Source organism: Halichoeres trimaculatus, unplaced genomic scaffold (assembly GCF_033239565.1).
Source record: "Halichoeres trimaculatus isolate MK-OKI-2021-1 unplaced genomic scaffold, fHalTri1.1 fHalTri1_scaffold_8, whole genome shotgun sequence".
Classification (NCBI taxonomy): domain Eukaryota; kingdom Metazoa; phylum Chordata; class Actinopteri; order Labriformes; family Labridae; genus Halichoeres; species Halichoeres trimaculatus.
In genome coordinates, this window is record NW_027437186.1 from 32,085,104 (window position 1) to 32,104,893 (window position 19,790).

At 39.0% G+C, this 19,790-nt stretch overlaps 1 long non-coding RNA gene across 1 annotated transcript in view; it reads right to left on the minus strand.

Moving 5' to 3' along the window:
• LOC141794668 (uncharacterized) overlaps positions 1–19,790 on the minus strand; it is a 68,906-nt gene that overhangs the window by 5,473 nt on the left and 43,643 nt on the right. The window lies entirely within an intron of this gene.

Here is a 19,790-nt window from a genome sequence, read left to right on the forward strand (position 1 = left end):
GTTGATTTTCTCAGTCAAACAAAGCCAGAAGTATCAGTTTTAGTCTGTTACGTAACACTGGGGAACAATTTGGGAAAAAGTTTGATTTTTATGCTGATTAAAACTAAAATTGTTGTGCTGATTCCAAAATTGCAGTCATTTTTTTTTTCTGGCACATCAAGTTTTCTTCTACACAGCTTAACCTCCAGATAAGCAAAATTGGAGAGAAGACTGTAGTAAGACTTTCCAGCTGATTAAGATGGGACTAATCTACAGCTACATTAGTGCGCTAGGTCAGTACTATCAATATCTGCAAACAGAAAGCTAGCATAATAGGAATAAAGGGGATCTGTGCTGGCTTTTCTCTTAACTTTCTAATCATTGGCATACAGTAAGTGCTTTTCATTTTATGCTGTCTCGTTTTGGTTTTCAAAGCTTGTAACTATTCCATTTAAGTGTTTTATTTACAAAGGTTTGTATTTCCTTTGTTCCAGATCATGTCTGCTCCTGTAGCTCCTCCAGTCGCCACATGCTTTGTAAAAACGTAATAGTGTTAAATAAACATTGCAGCCATGCCTGTTTCTTTCACATTTCATTGTATGTCAGTATTTGAAGATTTTTAAAAAACAAGCACAAATCTGTTGTTAAATATTTTTCATACTTTTTTAAAGAAAACAGGGATCATAAAGTTCAAAACTTTGATGTGATAGAGAAAACTGAGACCAGTTTTAGATCCTGTCCCCTCCATCTACTATTATCTAATGTAAGACTATAGAATGACGTTTTAACATCGTGTTAGTCGCTTTTTGTGAGATCAACAGAGATAAATGCTACTGTTAATTCACACGTCCGCTATTATCTAATGTAAGACTATAATACGGCGTTTTAACGTCGTGTAAGTTCCTCATTGTTTTTTTCCCTTTTTTTATTTTTATACTTACTGTGTTTAAAGTTTGACTTATTTATTTAAGGTGTTTACAGTTTGACTTCTTTATTATTGTGTTTACAGCTTGTTCTTATTTATCATTGGTTTACACTACAGTTCTTATGTTGACAGTTTTATAATTTAAGTTCCTTGTTTAAATTTAATAGTGTTCTGTCTCTGTCTTGAATCATGTTGGTATTATAATGATTTGTGATTATATACAGTATATATCCTGTGTATATCAATTAATTTATTACATATATCAGCGGATGTATTGGATATCGGTTTTTTTTTTTCTCCAGTATAGGTATCGGCCCCAAAAATCCCACATCGGTCGGGCTCTACCTGAAACACAATATTTTGTGTGCTCCAAACTGTCCAGCACCTGTGTTGTCTTGACATTGTCACTACACTAAAAAGAACCACAGCGTAATGTCTAGACTTTGTCTTAATTTGAAGACAGGATCATGCTAATGCTAGCAGGAATCAAAACAGAAATAGGAAGGATGATTTTATTTTGCTTTGATGCAATTGATTGATTCTTGTAAACAGCAGCTTTGAATTAAAAGAACAGAGCAGCTGCATGAAGTTATCATGGGAGAGGTTTAAAAAAGACAGAAAGACAACGAGGAAGGACAGTTGGATAGAAAGGAAAGTGTTACTCCAGCTTCTGACTGGAGTTTATTTAATGATGCATCGCTTTCATCCTGCTCCAGCACACTGCTGCTGCCTCACCTCCTCTCCACACTCTCCACTCTAAAACACACAAACCCACTCGGTTGATATTCAATTTCCCTGCTTCCTCTGCCTATTGTTTATTTCATGGATCCCCTGTGAAGCATCAAAAGCTGCTGTTTCTGTCAGCCCCCTAACTGTCCTATGTGTTTGTCATTCAGGCCTTGTTAAAAGATAAAAAAACACACACACACACATACACACTCACACTCCTCTCTCCCTCTCCCAGCTGAGAATTCCCAGTGGTAAAATTATTCCATTTAGACGGGAACTTTTTTGTCACTACCCTGTCTAAATTGGCATATCTGGCTCTCTCGTAGAAACCAATAAACTGTGAACCCCGGATGCATCTGTCAGTCAAGCTCATCTTTACTTTAGCGGGCCAGATGACAACAACAGGAGAATAGACACACACACACCAGCAGAATGGGGCGCACTGATTGGCTCTCATCAGTTAGGCATTACGAAAAGCACCTGTCATCCTCGGGGCTTCTCAAACGCCGCGCGGAGAGGCCCTGCCACGGGGGCCAACGGGCCTCGTGCAAAGATTTACTCAAACACTTCACCCTCATTGTCAACTTGGCTCCGTGATGCCCTGCAGCTAGACCTCTCTATGATTCATGTCTGTCACTGGTAATATATACAGTGAAATAAGCCCATTTTAAGAGCTGGGAGCAGGATGAAGCAATCCCTTGCAAACTTTGAGTTATGCAGACAAAAACATATTGTATCCAGTTTTATCATGTATACGTCTAACTTTTTTTGTAATCTTAATTAAACATCTTTAAATCAGCGTGTGTTATCTGCAGATCAAAGACCATATGCTGCAAAAGCTCAGCAAATGAGCTGCATATACAATAAATGACAAAGTCAAAAACACTCAAAACCAACCAAAAAAAAAAAAAGGAGAGTGTTTAATTTGTAGCATTTCCTTTAATTGACTCGCTGACTTCGGATTTTTTAATTTTCAGTCACAGCCTGTTTCACCAAATGGAAATCATGTGGGCTGTTGTAGAGTAACTGCTCCTGTTCACCACCAAATAAATCAAACTAGTCCCAGATTTTAGGAGTTAGATACTTCATTATTTTTCAGATATCCTACTTTGTATTTATACATTACTTCATTTATCGAAGTGCTGTTGCAAAAAAGTAAAGCAACTAGGAGCCCAAATGTTTATGGTGTATGTTTGAGTCCATAAAAAGTAACACCTAAAATGTAAAAGACTGTTTTCGTCCCTGACTTTAAATCTCTCAAGCTTTAGCTGATTGGCTAATAGCATCCGACAATAACCACACCTTTTGAACTAACTCTGCAAAAGTAGACAGTCTATTTACTTGTGGGTATTGTGTCAATTTACTTAAGATTAACGTGCTTTACATTCACAGCTTGGATGCCATGTTCTGGCTTTTCAAGCTAACTTAGCTTTTGTATGCTAACTGATAACCAAAATTAGAATAGCAAAAAAAAAAAATTTAGACTCAACTTTTTGTGGCCATCTTATGAAACTATGTTCAGGTTTCATTGTTTCTTGTTTCTCTTCTAAATTTGATTTAATCAACTTAACACTGTTTGCCTCAGAAGTTGTTGTGTCCAAAACCAAACAAAGGTTAGCGACAGTCTGGGAGATGACGTGACCAAACAGTCTCAAGAGAGGATTTTTGTACAAGGTATCTTTTAACCATCCTTATTTAGAATTTTGTGCTTTTTTGCTGATAATTTTATTTCATGATCTTAATGTGCAGAGGCAGATGCCTGGATCCTATTCTGACAAAGCCTCTGATTGTCAAGCATCCAGGGATTAAAATCAGTTGTAAATTGATACTATACAAATAAGATAATTTATTGGCTTTCCAGAAAAAAAAAAAGATTATCTTAACACAATGGTTTGGATGTCTCCTCAGATTCCTTCCTTATAAAGCTGTTGACAGCCTTATAAGGGTCCAAAATATTTCCCCCTTAAAGATGCTATGAGGAGGATCTGTTTTAATTGCACTCCCTCGCTACCTTGTGGCCTGGAGTCTCATGCATGCTGTTGTAAATTACTTTTAGTGAGGCGTGTGTTTGTTTTGGAATTAAATGGAGATCAGATCAAAACAAATTTTCTTTTTTCAAGACAACTTTTCACTGGATACAATGCACCGAGGTAAAGTATCTATCAATACAGTTACGTAGCAAACATTGTAGCAGCCAGCTATATGTTAGCGACATCAGCAGCCCGGTGCTCTGACATATCTGTAACTAACGTGACAACAAGTAAACACTGACAGTTTATAAGTAGTGTAGTAGCCGTCTATATATTGTGCAGCTGGCAGCCCAGTGCTCTAAGACATGTCTGTAATGTGTAACGTTAGTAAATCCTGGTTAGCTATGTCCTGCCAGTCATCTACCAATCAGAGCTAACGCAACCTCACTCTTCATTTTATTGATAGACTTTCAAGTTTGAACAAACCACTGCAGAATAACTGCTGACTGTGGGTTGGAATGAACATTAGCACAAACAGTTAAGCCCCTGTGTTATAGCCTTAACTAAAGGCTACTTAGCCTTTAGCTAGGGCTGTATCACCCTCCTGTTTAGCTTTCTTTGGCTCTTCTGTCCTTTTTCTGTCTGACAGTTTGGCCCCTGTGTCCACCATCACTACAAAATTAATCACAGAAATCATTTTCTTTTCTCTTCTCACTGCTAAACTTTGTCAGTCATGGTGTTGTCATAGTGACGTAGATGTGCCTTAAATCAATCCGGTCCTGGTCGACCCGACCTTGGGGCTAAGAAGTACCAATTTAAAATAACCTGTAACCAGCGATATTGACACTGCTAACCTCATCTTAAAGTGTGGATTATGATCAGGCATATATCTAGAAAAGAGAGTTTTTCAAGATCACTTTCAAACTTCTCACAGCCTCTTTAATATTTCACCAAAACTCAAGCCCAGAGGAAAATCTAGTAAAGGGCATACAATCTTTGTGGATTCGAATTTTGACCTTCGACTTTTTCCACTGTCTTTTCTCCAATTTTGATCCTGGAAACCATTTGACCAAACAACACCGAGTATTTAATATAAACATCAACCCTTCTGGTCTAGCCACAACAGAAAAACCTGCATCGATGTTTATTATTACAAACAACTTCTCAGCCACACAGGCCAAAGCTTCTACTTTGACCCTCAGAATATATCAGAGTGATTTTTACTGTTCCGAACATTAAAATCAGGACTTTGACTGGGCTTACTGTTTCTTGCTTCTTACTGTTAAGAGACTTAAGGTGTGTGGGGTGTATCTAAGAGTATGAACCCTGAGTGGGTTCAGAGAGCAGGTCCGCATGAATCTCTGATCTGTATTGTTCAGAGGAGAGGTGCGGTGGTGGTCCAGCAGTGACGTCCTGTCATCTGCCTGCATGGGAGCCTGTCATCAGCCTCATCATGTGGCTGTCAGAGTTGATGCTGGCGAGGGGAGAGGCCAACCCCGCTGTGTCAATCAACAAGCCCTCATTAGAAGCAGCTTTAATTAGTGGCTGCACGGGCGCAGTATTGTTCACAACGGCGCCTTCGTTAACTCTGTTAATCCCAAATGGGGGGTTTGAGTCGAGAAGAGGAAGCAGTACAGCAGCAAAAAGGGAAGATGTGGAGCTGCTTTATGTGTGATGAGTTATTCCCTTTGTTTACTGCGAGTAGTTTTGTCTTACATGGATTAAAAAGTGCAGTTCAAGAAGAAACTGCATTAACAAAGAGGAATATTTGGAAAATTCAGATAAGAGTTTTATAAAATGACCTTGATTTCACAGTCAGATTTTATCTGTGTGGCAAGGGAGTCTGAGAGTTCAGGCCTGCTCTCTGATGATCCTGATCCTGACAGAACGATGATTATGAGGTTATTTTCACTGTCGGCGGGTGAGACCATCCAGGCGACAGGGACATGACTTTGTGATGTTTGTAATGAGTGAGCATTGATTGACTCAACACTGCCTAAAGAGGTTTTTTCCCCCATGTTCAAGCTCAAAGCGGCCCGGGCTCTGTGTGCACTCTGTACTGTAGATAGTCTGCAATTAGAATAATGAGCAGTCAGAGTGCTGTCTGCAGGAGTGCTGCGTTTCTCAACCCAGGCCTCATCTGCCAACTATCTGCTATTACACCATTCCCATCCCAGTTAGATCAGTCAGCAGTGCAGAGCGGTCTCCCTTCAGGAGCTAAATTATCGTTTTGAATGGCCATTGTGCGACACATTGTGTAATTAAGCACTAAATATGCCTCACTACCTGATTATACCATCCTCCAATAGGAGCGGAGGAGCAGGTCGGTGCGTCTGTGTTTGTGTTTGCACATCAAGTGTCAGGGAGGGATTTGAGGTAAAGGAGGAAGTGGGTAACAAAAGGTCAAAATGTGCAAAAGGGTAGCTCTGACCTGCGTGCCCCCTTCAAGCTGAGAGGAGCTCTTCTCTCCGACCTCAGGGGGGAGGGATTTGTTTGAGTTTTGGTAAAAATGGAGCAACAAGAGCATCCAGCTTTCTGCAGGAGAAGAAGAAAAAGAGACGATCCAAAGAGAGGAGAAAGAAAAGTGGGAGGCCACAATCAGCAGCCCCCTCCACCTCTGACTGCCTCCCCACACCGCTCCAACACACACACACATCCACACACACACACCCGCCCTCCTCTACCCAACACCCAGTCACTGTCAGGCCAAACACATGATGAATTGCCCTGTCAACAGAATTCATTCAGGGACCAATTAATTCAGCAGAAATGAACTAGAGCCATCAGTCGCTGAAAAACTCAGTGCAAAGAGAGCAAAGTAGCCTCACTTCAGAAAAACGAGGAAGCGAAGGGAGGGAGGGAGGGAACGAGGGAGGGAGAGAAAGAGGAGACGAGAGGGCAAGCAGAAGAGAGAGGGAGAGCGTGGTGGAAGTTAGTCTGACAGAAATTGGTCATTTAATGCTTTAGCGCACTGGAGACAGCCCCTGTCATAGACGGAGGCATGGCAGGGGCTCCCCTGGTATTTTATTTATTAATTATCCTATGCAGCGAGGGGCCTTTAACTGTCTCAGTCCGGCCCCGTCAGCCCGGCTCGCTGTCATTTTCTCTCCACAAACAGATCCTTTAACACCGTGCTCCAGGTTAATGGACACAAAGCCAGCATCCAACCAGCCCTGCCTCCTCCCCCAAATACAGTATTCATCTGTACCTTATCCAGGTAATTACGCCTCAGACGATCTCTTGAATATGTTGCTGGGATGCCACTTCAGAGCTGGTGTGCAGAACACGTCTGACCTTTTCAACTCCCTACTTCATGGTGGCTACGCCTCCCGGGGAGGGCGGCAATTATTTACACCTTATTGGGTATAAACATAGTCCCAAATAATTCAATGATGACTGTGCACATCATCCTAAGAAAGGGCCAACTTGTGTTTACTTCCTGTCTATATGCAACTTCACTGGAAAAAACCTGAAACCTTACCAAGTGTTTTGTCTCATTTTTGGCAGAAAATAAATGTTTTTCCAGACTTGATATGAGCCACATTCACCTGACCAGTCCAGAAAAATGTCTTGTGTCAAATTGTTTAAAGACAAAATGAGGTCTCAGTTGCTTGTATGAAGTTAAAAATATTTGCCAATGGAAGAAGAGAAAAGTTACTTGTATCAAGACATTATTCTAGTTTCAAGAAAATGTTCACATTTTTCTTGTCCCACAACAAAGGGAGACTGTAGGTGGGAGGTTGGCTTTATACCCTCCAAGATCCACCCAACAAGAAATGGCTACATGTGGGTGTGGCTGTAGTTTTCCTCTCTTGCCAGGTAAAGTGAGGGGATTTTTGATACGATACGATACAATACGATACGATACGATAGGATACGATACGATAGGATTCGATAGGATAGGATAAGATAGGATAGGATAGGATACGATACGATGCGATGCGATGCGATACGATGCGATGCGATACGATGCGATGCGATGCCATACGATACGATACGATACGATACGATACGATACGATACGATACGATACGATACGATACGATATACTTTATTGACCCCTAGGGAAATTTGTTTTGGACTCGCCTGCTGCTTACAAGTTTCCACAATCTGATAAAACAAACAACACAAAATTGAATATCACCAGTACTGCACATACAGACACATATTGCACATACCCAGCTACAAAAGAAAGAAAACCACATAAATATTGCACAGTCCCTGCACCCTCAAAAAGGACTATTCAAAAACTAAACGGAAGTAGGAACAAATGAGGTTTTGAATCTGTTTAGTTAGCACACTAAGGGCGTGGTCTCGCTGGTCATCCAAACCGTGATGTGCTTAAGCACGATTGCGCCCCCACAGTGCCATTTCCCTGCTGAAGAGTACGGCCAGTGGTCGCAGACTTAAGCAGGTATCTCACACGTGCATGGCCCGCCTACGTCATTGTGAAGCATCTGTTTACATGAAGCATGATCCCATCAGAGTCAGAACAATGAAACACAGGGAGAACTGCTACAACTTTAGGGACCTTTTGACTTATGGTAAGTCGTTTTGGTCTGACCCTCTAAGACCCCCGCCTTGTTTAAAATGATTGTCGAATGGTGCGCTTGCAGTAATCATACGTCATGGATCACACACCCTGTCCACATGCTTGTGCTTGTGCATGAAGTAAACCATGCCGAAGCCCACCTATCTGAAGCGTGCCAGAGCAAAGAAGTGAAACATGCTCAAGCACGGCACGGTTGTGGTCACACTGGCTATTCAAAACATGCTATACGCTGCAAAAAACTGAGATCTTATCAAGTGTTTTTCTCTGATTTTAAGTAAAAATTCTCCTTTTATACTCGATATGAGCCATATTCAACCAATCAGTCCAGAAAAATGTCTTGTTTCAAATTATTAAAAAACAAAAATAAGGTCTGAATTGCTTGTAACAAGTAAAAAAAATCTGCCAATGGAACAAGAGAAATTTGTAAGAAAATTTGCTTGAAATTAGAATAATGTCTTCCAGTAACTTTTATCTTGTTGCATCGGCAGATTTTTTTTTCTTGCTCCAAGCAACTTGAACTCATTTTTGTATTAGAATAACTTTAAACAAGATGTTTTTCTGGACTGGTCAGGTTGAATGTGGCTCATATTAAGTGTAAAAAGACTTTTTTTTATTAGTCAAAAACTATTGATAAGATTTCAGTTTTTTTAAGTGTAGGGCTGAAACGTGCTTAAGCATGGCACGGTTTACCTGTGTGACAGTGCAAATTCTTCAGTAATTACACCAATAATTCCACTGCTGGATGACTTAAAGATAACAGAACTGTGCATAAAGCTTGTTATATAACTTTGATATTAACATCTTTTATAATAATGAGGGGTTTAACAAGTCTAACTTTGTTGTCTGCACGGGCTGTACTATTATCCACGAGGGCAGATTTTCTTTTCCCCTTTGTCTTTTTCTTTTTGTGCTATCACATAATTATTGCTCTTTGCTTTGCAAATTAGACCCCAACACCAAGCAGAGAGTGAGAGCGAACGATGCAAATTTCTTGATGCTTTGAGCAGCTGCAGTCCATTATGAGTGTATCGCCCTTTTCAGACCTCTTTTTTTTCACGTTCGACCAAAAAAAATATCCAAAGCTTTCAATTGTCAAAATTGGCAAACACCTCACATCTCTGTGTTTGCCAATTTTGACACTTGAAAGCTTTGGATATGTTTAGGCAAAAACTGGGATAAAAGATTCCAAGGTTTATAAAACTTCTTACGCCCATCATTCACTGCAAAAACCTGAAATCTTATCAAGTGTTTTTGTCTTATTTTGAGTAGAAAATGTCTTTTTAGACTGCTAATAGAACAAGAGAAAAGTTACTTGTCTTAAGACATTACTCTAGTTTCAAGAAAATTTTCAAATTTTTCTTCTTGCAGATTTTTTTAAACTTGTTACAAGCAATTCAGACCTAATCTTTATCTTTAAACATCTTAAAACATTTTTCAGGACTGATTAGGTGAATGTGGCTCATATCAAGTATAAAAAGACAACTTTTACTTAAATTAAGACAAAAACACTGGGTAAGATTTCAGTTTTTTGCAGTGTTTTTGTAGACAGTGAAATCTCAAGGGAAACATTTCCCAGTACTGCCACCTGTCAGGACAGGTTTCTGTAAAATATTTGTTCCTTAAATGCTCTTAAGTCCAGCAGAACTGTGCATGCCAGGAGCTGTTTTGCTGGCGGTGACAAATTAGCGCTCTGAAGGGCGATATCAACACCAGCTAATTAAGGTGTCGTGTGATTTTGGGCTCCAGATCAAGAATCTGCTGAATCATCCCGCGGGTGATTATGATGTCCATATGGTCAATGTACAGAGAGCCTGCGCTGGGGAAACACTATCGGCCCCTCTGCTGCTCTGGCTTTGCCAAAAGTTTGATCTTCCCTTTTGTGGCGGTGTTGGGTAGTGTTCATTCAAGGCTCTGAATAATTGAGCGCACCTTTTCTTTGAGGCCAGGATCCTGGTGGAAAACAAGGGATGAGGGGCAGCTGGGAGGCTGCCTGCGACTGGCTCCCCCTCTTCTCTGACATCAGGAAGTGAAATTCAACGCTGTTTCCACTGTCGCTCATTGATGGGCTCGTGTACCTTGGATGCCCCCGTCTTCATGTCACTTAAGGAATTATCACACCTCGTGCAACGTAAAGGTGATTTGAGGATTGGTGTCTGTCTTTGGAGCTGTATAAAACATATTTACATCTTTAAACCATTAAAACTACACAAATTCCTCATTTTTCTCTCAGTGAAATAATCAGTAATTACTCCAGTGACTCCAGGGGCTAATAAACCCATTTCTTCTCCCTGTGTCTCATTCCTCTCAATTCAGACCTTTACTGTAGTGCTCAGCACAGTGAAAACACACCTAATAGACAACACTGGCACACAAGGCAAGTGAACCTGACAAATGGAACAGAAACGCTAACAGAGAAGAAAGAGGTGCTTAGGCCGACTGTCACAGGTAAAGTGCTTCCCTGATTTCTGTTTACTCACCGAGCTCGAAAACTTGACTTGTTTTCCTGCAGCTTACTGAAGAGATTCTGTCTGTGAGTCAGCTGGCTGTCAGCGGGATTTGTTAGCTGAAAACACTTTTTTAGAAACAGATGTTGACAGAAATGTTTCTGCGTGATGAGTTTGAGGGGATTATAAGATCACAAATTACCCTAAAATATAAGCTTAAAGGATTTAAAAACACCTCTCTAGTCTCTCTGACCACTCAAAGTGCTTTACCAAGTCACATACAGTGTTGGGCTAATCACTTTAAAAGAATAGTTATAGTTAGTGATGTAATGATACACTCAACTTACAACTTGATACAAGTTCTGATACTGGATTAACGATACAATTTTCTTATTAATGTTTTCTTTTCAACAGAATGAGTTTGCAGACAAAATATGACTGTGTTTTCCAGTTGCAGAAATAACTTAAAGAATTGTTCTCAAACCATGCAAAATATAAAACACACACACACATATTTTTAATTCATAAAAACTAAAAAAAAAAAAATTTTTTCTTATTTTTTTTACAAATCAAAAAGATTTTCCTTTTTAATTATCTAAGGTAATTATTATAATTTATAAGTATATATAAATAATTATATATAATATTTTATCTTGAATAAAAAAATATATAATAAATAAATATTTTTAAACTAATCTCACATCAAAGTAACTAAATGAATAATACAAATAAACAAAATCTCCTCGAATAAACAAACTCAAGTTTGCATGTGTTTCTACTTTAGGATTAACATGTTTTTTTTTTCGTTCTTTTATTGTTGTTTTTTTAAGGAAAAACAGCCCCCTGCTGTATAAATGGGGCATCACAATATTTTTCTAATCATCAAATCAAATCACACAATTGTATCGGTTTTTAACTGTAATGGGATGCATCTTTACATCCCTAGTTATAGTAACTCATATCTTTCCCTATGAAGTAACTAGACTAGTAACAGAATAATCCTTAGTTAATGTATCTAGTTACCAGGGAGGGTAATTATTGTGTTATTTTTTTGAAAAACATTTACATATTTAAAAGAATTGTGGTTTTGAGTGGGTTTTGCTCTGAGACATTATGTACACTTCACACGAACATTCTTGCCTTTTACATCAATGACGTTAAAATAGTGCCTGTACTTCCATTTTGAAAATGTGGGTTTTAACTCACACACTGCTCTGGACTCGCCATTGTTGCATTGTTGTTCTATGGATGGGTACCTTTCACATTTGAAACAATACTGTACCAATGCCCGGTACCTGGCAATCAGTATCGGTACTCAACAGTACTATTTTTTGGTACTTTTGTGTTTATTAAGTAATATATATTGGTTTGTTTGATAATAAAATCTAAAAACATTTTAATTTAACATATTTATTTTTCAATACATAAACTTTCAATGCTGTGTTCATGTCCAGCGTGGAAAATTCCCTACTCTTCCACTCCCTCACACTCACAAGGATGCATTTAGGTACCTAAACATGGTACCATTTGATTTTACATGAATCGGTGCTTGGTTATACAGACAGAATTTGGTCGGTATCTTGGTCGGTAAGTACCTAATGTGGTACCCATCCCTAGCTGCATCTAATCTCTTAAATTGAGGTTTTATTCAACAATTAAACCAACCTACCTGAACTCTGGTTCCTACTGGCTAACCACAGTATTGTTCCCTACCATTAGCCAATCATCATTAGTCTTTCCTTCAGCAAAGAAAGACAGTCATTCATTAGAGTTGTTTCTTTAATTGTTTTGTTTATTTTGTTTGTTTTTTTTTCTGTTAAAACATATCGTAGATCTTATATATCTCTGTTCTCTTTTGTTTTGTTTTGATATGTATTTTACCTGTTTGAATAAACAAATAAAATTAAATGAAATGAAATTACAAAAAAAGAAAAACATTTTATTTGCAGCTCCTGTCCTGTGCCTGGCTGAGTCAGGTAACAGCTGTTAGTTATAAATGCACAGTAACGCACCACATTTTTCTGTCAGTTACAGTAATGGCATTGTAACGTTTGAAAAAGTAACAGTTAGTAAGGCTGTTATTTATAATGCCATTTTTACCAACACTGGTCACATATTTTAAGGGCCAATGTTATAAGCTAATATCTATTGTACACATTCACATACTGCTAATCAACAATGGGAGCAATTTAAGATTCAGTGTCTTGAACAAGGGCACTTCAGCACGTGGCTTCAGGATCAAATCCCAAACTTTCCAATTGAGAGACGCCTGCTTAAACTTTGACTTTTATTAGCATCTACAGAGGCTAAAATAAAAGCACTGTAGCTTTTTCCAGTATTTCAACAAATTCCAACATGACTCCAATTAAGCTCACAGAAGACCTCTTATATCATCTGCATATAAAATGATCGGGAATAAGAAATGTGGAGGGATCGGAATGAGAGGGAAGCTACATATGCACAGAGAGGAGCTGTGCTGTAGAATATAATTAATTAAATGAGACTAATTAGGAACATGAGAGCAGGTGCCAGGCTCGGAGCTGACAGGGAAGACAGCGAGACAACATGCCAGTGCAAAAAAGAAAAAGCACAGCCACAGACACACACACACACGCACACAAACACACACAGCTGCGGTTATGAGGGTGTATCGTGACAGGCACGGGGACAAAACAAGTTTCTGCGTTTTGTCATGTGAAACCCCGCAGGAATACTCCTGACAGGAAGCAGAGACCCAGGCACCGTGGGGGTCTCTTTGCCTTTGTCTCACACACATTCTCTTTATTATTTTGTTCTGCAATGGTGGAAGGAAGTTTGCACAAGCCAAAGATTTCTCTACCCTAATTATTTCAGCACTTGCTCAAGAAGTCTAGAAGTGGTTTAAATTCAGGGACTGCTTTTTCTTCCTCCCAGACCACTTTAAATGCTTCTTCAGCAGGGAACGTTAAAGAGGGGGAAATAAATTCAAAATGGTAGAGGGTGATTGGAAACAGTTAGCAGCTTTAGAAATTAGTGATTCATAGCACCATGTTTTTCATTCTGCAGACATTATGAATTTCATAGTTTGCATGGACTTTAACTATACCTCTCTGCGTTGAACTGTAACCTTAATCCCATGAGCAGTTTTCTTTATCAAGAGGAAAAACAGTCCATTCCAGTTTAGGTGCAATCCATAGAAAGCAAAACAAATTTTCAGTTTTAGTCCTACTTTAATGTTATACTCCCTTTCAGCAGACTGTCTGCTACAGTTTGGTGTTAGTTGCAGGTTTGTATAATTTGTTTCCTGACTGTGTTGAAAATGATGATGACCCGGTGCATATTTCATATTCCAGATCTTAGTATCCAGAATATTGCCAGAATCTGGATTCTACTTTTACATCTATCAGAAATTATGGTGACCTTGTCTTGAATCGTTTGCGAAGCAATCCGACCATTTATGGTGGAGTTATATTCACATATGGTAAAAACAGCCCTATTTCACAATGACAAAGAATCCTTTAAAAAAATCATGGATCCAGACAGTGATCCAGATCACCTCCAAAGTTTAATCACTTCCTCCTTATCCCATTTTGAACATTTCCTGAAAATTTTATCAAGATCCGTTCGTTAATTTTTGAGTTATGTTGTTCACAGACAAACAAACTCCCAAAAACACAACCTCCTTGGCTGAGGTAATAACAGTCACATTATTTTTTCTCTCTCCATTAATCATATCTACTTTGGTTCCTGACTATCTAATATCTATCTGTATCCTATATGTTGTGATCCTGTGAATAACATTTTGAATGGAAAAAAGAGCCACAACACTGTGATAAAATTCAAATTTTTTGATATGAATTCTCTGAAAAAGGGACTCAAATTAAGAAGTTTATCCAAAGTTGGAATCTTAAGAACAAACAATATAAAAATGCAGAGAAAGCACACACACCCAAAAAAAAACATTTAGAAAAGAAACATTTTGCAAGTCAAACAGCCGTTCATAGTTCAGGGGTTCAGGGTTGGGGTGGCCAATAAGTTTCATATGGGGGTGGGGGGTTGGGGGGGACCATGCCAACCTTGGCCACCAGCTAGATCCACCCCTGGCTTTTCCAGGTTTGAGATTTCAAAGACTAAATCATAAACAGATCTGACTATGACGAATGTTTTTTTGTGTATAAGTGCGTACCTACGGTGGCCAGTGTGAGACAAACGATTTGCAAAAACTGCAACACAAAGGCAAACACCACAACACAACCAAAGTACAGCCACATCGGGAGTAAAAAGAGGTTACTTATCCAAATGGACACAGAAAAGTTGTAAAAGTAAGTAAATGTTTAACTTCATCATGATAAATATAGCTTTGTAGAGGTGTCACCTTGTGATATCCTTCATAGCTTTTGTATTTCTTTATTTATGTTGGTATTACAGCTATATTCATCATAGCTTTAGTTACAAAAGAAAACAGTCATTAACTTCCATTGTGGCTGTACTTCCATTGTGTTGTGTGGCGTTGGCATTTGTGTTGTTGCTTTTGCAAATCAGCTGACACCTATCAGCCACCGTACGAATCAGTCAACATGTAATTCTGTAAAAACAAAGGAACGATTAATGGTACAGCTCCTGCTTTTAGAAACTAAAATTAAAAATAATGTATAATAATGTATAAATGATACCATAAGAATGCTTTAAGATGCATTAAGTGACTTAAATCACATTAGAGTCACAAATTTTGGTGCTCACATCTCTCCTTCCTGCTCTCTGTAGGATCATCAAGCATAGTCTGTTCACAGAGAGAAGTGTAAAAAAGTGAAAGCACAAAGCCAACAACGTCCAGAGAAGAAAGGAGCTTGTACTCGTTCTTTCTGCCTGGTCTTGACAATGAGGTTAAGTACTTCTTTGCACAGGGCCAGGAATAAAAATGTCACTTGTCCCCGCCAACTAGAAATCCATGTCAGTGTGCTGCTTGTAATGCCTCCAACACAACTTACTGTCAGGTTTACAAAGTGTGTGAGCTTCTGTGCTGCACTGCACAAGAAAACTACACAGTGACTGTAAGACACAGTGTCATGGGGGCCTGTTAACATTTCCTCTGTACTCTGAACAAATCAGCCGATTTTATTTCCACAGCTTTCTCAGAGGCAGGTTGCAAAAATGGATGTTAAATGTTTGGACCTCTGATTTCTGTTTCTTGGTTTAAGGATCATTTTTGTCTTTGTGTCTGATTTTTCTTGAGGTTTAACTTTCTTTGTTGAAAACACAACACAGCAGCATTTAGCAGGCTCTACGTGGTGCTGCAGCCAAGACTCTGCGAAGCGGACAGCTCAATATCCAGCCTTAGTGCAGCTTGTCAATGCAACACCAAACTCAAGACAGAGGGAGACGGGGGGTGGGTGTGGGGAAGGCTTTTTTAATTATCTGTGGTTGGGTCGGACTGTGCATCATCATTAGAGAGACTAAATAGCAGTGGTCACTGACTCAGGTAGTGGTAAACGGCACAATTAACAAGCTGAGGAGGGAGAACTGTATTCAATTTGAAAGCCTTCTCTCCTAATCCATCTCCAGTGATCAGCAGTGCTGCTGAGCTACGCCCTTTTACATTCAATTACATTAATCAGGTTATTACCCAGCAAAAAGTCAACATTTTAATCAAGAACTGGCAAAGTAGGGCAGGACATTACAGCGAGACGGGGCTAAGTGACAGACAGAGAGAGGAGTGATGATACGCTATTGAAGATTATCTTTCACTTATACAAATCTGCACGGCTTTGAGGTATCTGTATGCTCTTTCATCTTTTACTTTGTTATTTATCTGGTTATTTAAAACATTATTGTCATGAGTGAGGAGGTCGAGTGTGGCCGTAACAATATTAGCCAAGCTGTGTTAGACTACCACAGAAAACAATGTAGATACGTGTGAAAAATACACAAAAAACAAACAATAGTGTAAGACCCTGCTCTGACACGATCATATCATACAAAGTCTGAAGAGCGAAGCTGTTGAGTGATTATTTTGCCAGAAATGTGAGAAAAAAAATCTTATACTGCATACAGTAAACTTTGGTCTACCTCTCTGGATTAAAGTTTTAATTAGGTTTTATTTTGGTTCAGAAATCTTTTTGAGTCCACAGTTAGATTTACTAGAAGATCAAAGAAAAAAGGAGGAAAACATGTCCAAGGTTGTTTTTCTGTGCTAATTTGGAAATTAATTTTTAGTGAAATTTTCTGCAACTTCAAGGATTTGTCTGATTGGTTGCAGAAACAGCATCTTATGGACGTACACTGCAGCAGAACTAAGTCCAGTCCAAACTCTAACTGTACAGCCAGCTCAATAAACCCTAAAAGACCCACTGAGGGCCTTTTAATGGCATAAAAATAAGGAATGAAACGCTTTTTTTGACACCATACCCCCAAAAACAAAGAAATATTTTCAACAATTATGTGTTCCAAACACAAATAACTCTTCGAACATGGGATAAATCATCACAGCAGAGATTAATTGAAATAAACTTGAGTCTCTTTCCCATATTCAGTTCTGAAATCATCCAAAAACAGCATGAAGTCTTCCCTGTTGGATAAGGACGGTGAGGGATGAGAGGGTTGAGTCATAGGAGACATGACATCACAATCATGCCAAAGAAGTCACATTATCACGAGAGCTACACGACATGATGACAGTTTTTAAATCTTTGTGGTTCTCCTCTTAAACAGACTGCCTTACACTCCTTTCTGTCTTCTATTTTTTTTTATTTGATACTTTGCTTACGTTCAGTGCTTGAAGCATGGGCAGTAAGGGGCATGTTTTATGAGTGAATCCTGACTTTGCTGTGATTTCCGTCTTTTGCTGTTGTTGGTTTTATTTGATGAGTTGTTATTCCAGCATTCCAATGTGACAAACTAAAGTGTTTTTTCCAAACAGCAACCTCTGGTCTAAGAATATGAGACAATGCTGAAGTGCTAAAATCTGCTGTTTCTCAAGTGTCCGCTTGAAGCTGGCTCTGGAAGTACTGCAAGTCAGATACACACCAAGCCAAAAAAAGCCATTTTCAAAGCAGAAATTAATCTATTTACAGCCTGGTTCAAAAAGCGTCTCCTGTCTGAATCACTAATTTCACTATCAGCACACACTGTACGGGGGGGTGAATTTTTTTCTAACTCGGCAGTTCAGAGGGTATTAAGGTCACAAGCTTGCCCAATCAGAGGCACAGCTCAGGGTCACGTGACCAACAGGCGCCCTGTAGCTGTACATGAAGCCCTTGCCTCTACCAATATGGCCGTGGTAGCTGATGTGCTTCATTTTCTGTGTTTTTTTCCCACCATGCAATAAACTTTGGACAAGTCTTTGGAAATTGTGCAAATGTTGTTTATGGAAAACTGTGAGTTAGCATTGCTGTTTTTAGTGGTGCATGATCTTAGTTTGTCTTTATTTGTTGACTTGTTGTTTCCCACAAAAGTATGTTTGCATCATTGACTGTATATAAAATGGACAGTATGGCTCCACCTTTTACCATTGTACGGTTTTTAAGCCAAAATATCCTTGTCTGAGGGGCTGCCATTTTGCTGCCAGAGTCTACGCAGTAGAGAATCTGTGAAGAGCCAGGTGACAAAAAAGGTTCAATTTCTTTCTTTTGAAAGTCTTCCTGATGTATCTTACTATTTCCAAATTAAAAAAATAAATGAATAAAAATACAAGTATGGCCGCTGTCAACAGCAACTGTGATGTTAAACCCTTTTTTAACCTTTAACAAATAATAAAAAAGTAACTTTTCACAAAAAAAAAAAAAACAGGACAAATCAAAGCAGGCCAATAATATCTTCATGTTAAATATTATCAAATATTTCAATGAAGTTTAATTATTTTATAAAGTTTGACCACAGCCCCAATCAAACTTACAGGGGAGACAAAGTTTTTGTCCTATACTGCAGAAAGCCACCAGGGGGAGCAGCTTTTATGGTCGCCTCACTTAAAACCAAGCCCATTGTTTTACAGTGTATGGTTTGCATTGCAGCTAAACCTTTTAATTTCAACAAAATAACCACAGCTGATAAAGTTTGAAGTTCAGATTTGTATAACTCTTGAATTATCTCATCTTTTTAGTGTGGACGTCATGTTCAGCTCCTGTTAAGAATTCAAACACTTTTTCGGGCTGCAAATCCTCTCGGCTCTAATCCTTGCAGGGGTGTTGTTAGAACAGCAGGTGTGTGAGAAATGTAAAAACACAGCTGCAGGGTTCACATCCCAATGACCATCCTGATATTCTGAAAATCCTCTGACATGTCCCTTAAAGAAAATACATTCTCTAACACCAGCCGTTATTCATGTATGGATGGAAACAACTTGTCTAAATGTATGTAGAGCTACCCACAGTGGTCACGTAGGGGATTATTTCATTCACAGCAAAAAAAGAAAAAAAAAGGCAATTTATATGAATATGTGCTTACTTCACAACCAGTTCGAGTTGCCTTTGCTGACTGACTGCTGACTGCACACACAAAGTGAATCTAATTTAGTAGAACCTCTGGCTAAGCAGTAGTTTCGCACCCGTTTTCTCCAACTAACAGGGAAAGAAATCAATCCTCAGGCATCTATGACATTCAGGAGATGCTTGTCTTGTTTTTATTTTTTATAACTGTTTTTTTTTTCACTCCCACACCCTCACTTTTTGCATTTTGGCTTGTTAGGATTTCTGTGATGGCTGACCCGGGAATTGGGTTCTGATTAAAGGAGGGAAATTCTCGTTGTCCACGCGATAATGAGAGAAGACAGAGGTGAGAACAGCTCAATAGGAGAGATAACCACTCTTTGATCCAAACGGTCATGCAGAACCTATACCCGCTGCATCGTCAGAAAGTGCACCACGCTTTTAAATCTCTCCTCATGCTCTTTGGGGACAGATATCCACTGATGGATACACTAATAATGCAAAACTTCACCAATTTGAGCTGAAGTTTGTCTTTTGTTAATAATATGGTTTGCAAATGATAGCAAACTGTCTGCTCCTGTTTCCAGATCACAGCCAGCAGACAATTGCAATATGATAATTGACTTCTTACACTCAGTTACACACAAACAGCAGCCCAGCGACACGGCATCTTCACCCATTTTCAAAATATTAAACTGTCTAAATGCCATTTCTGGATCCCCACTAACAAGACCCATCTCAACTTAAGATGTCTTGTTAAATTGAGACCTTGTTCCCCAGTGGACTTAAATG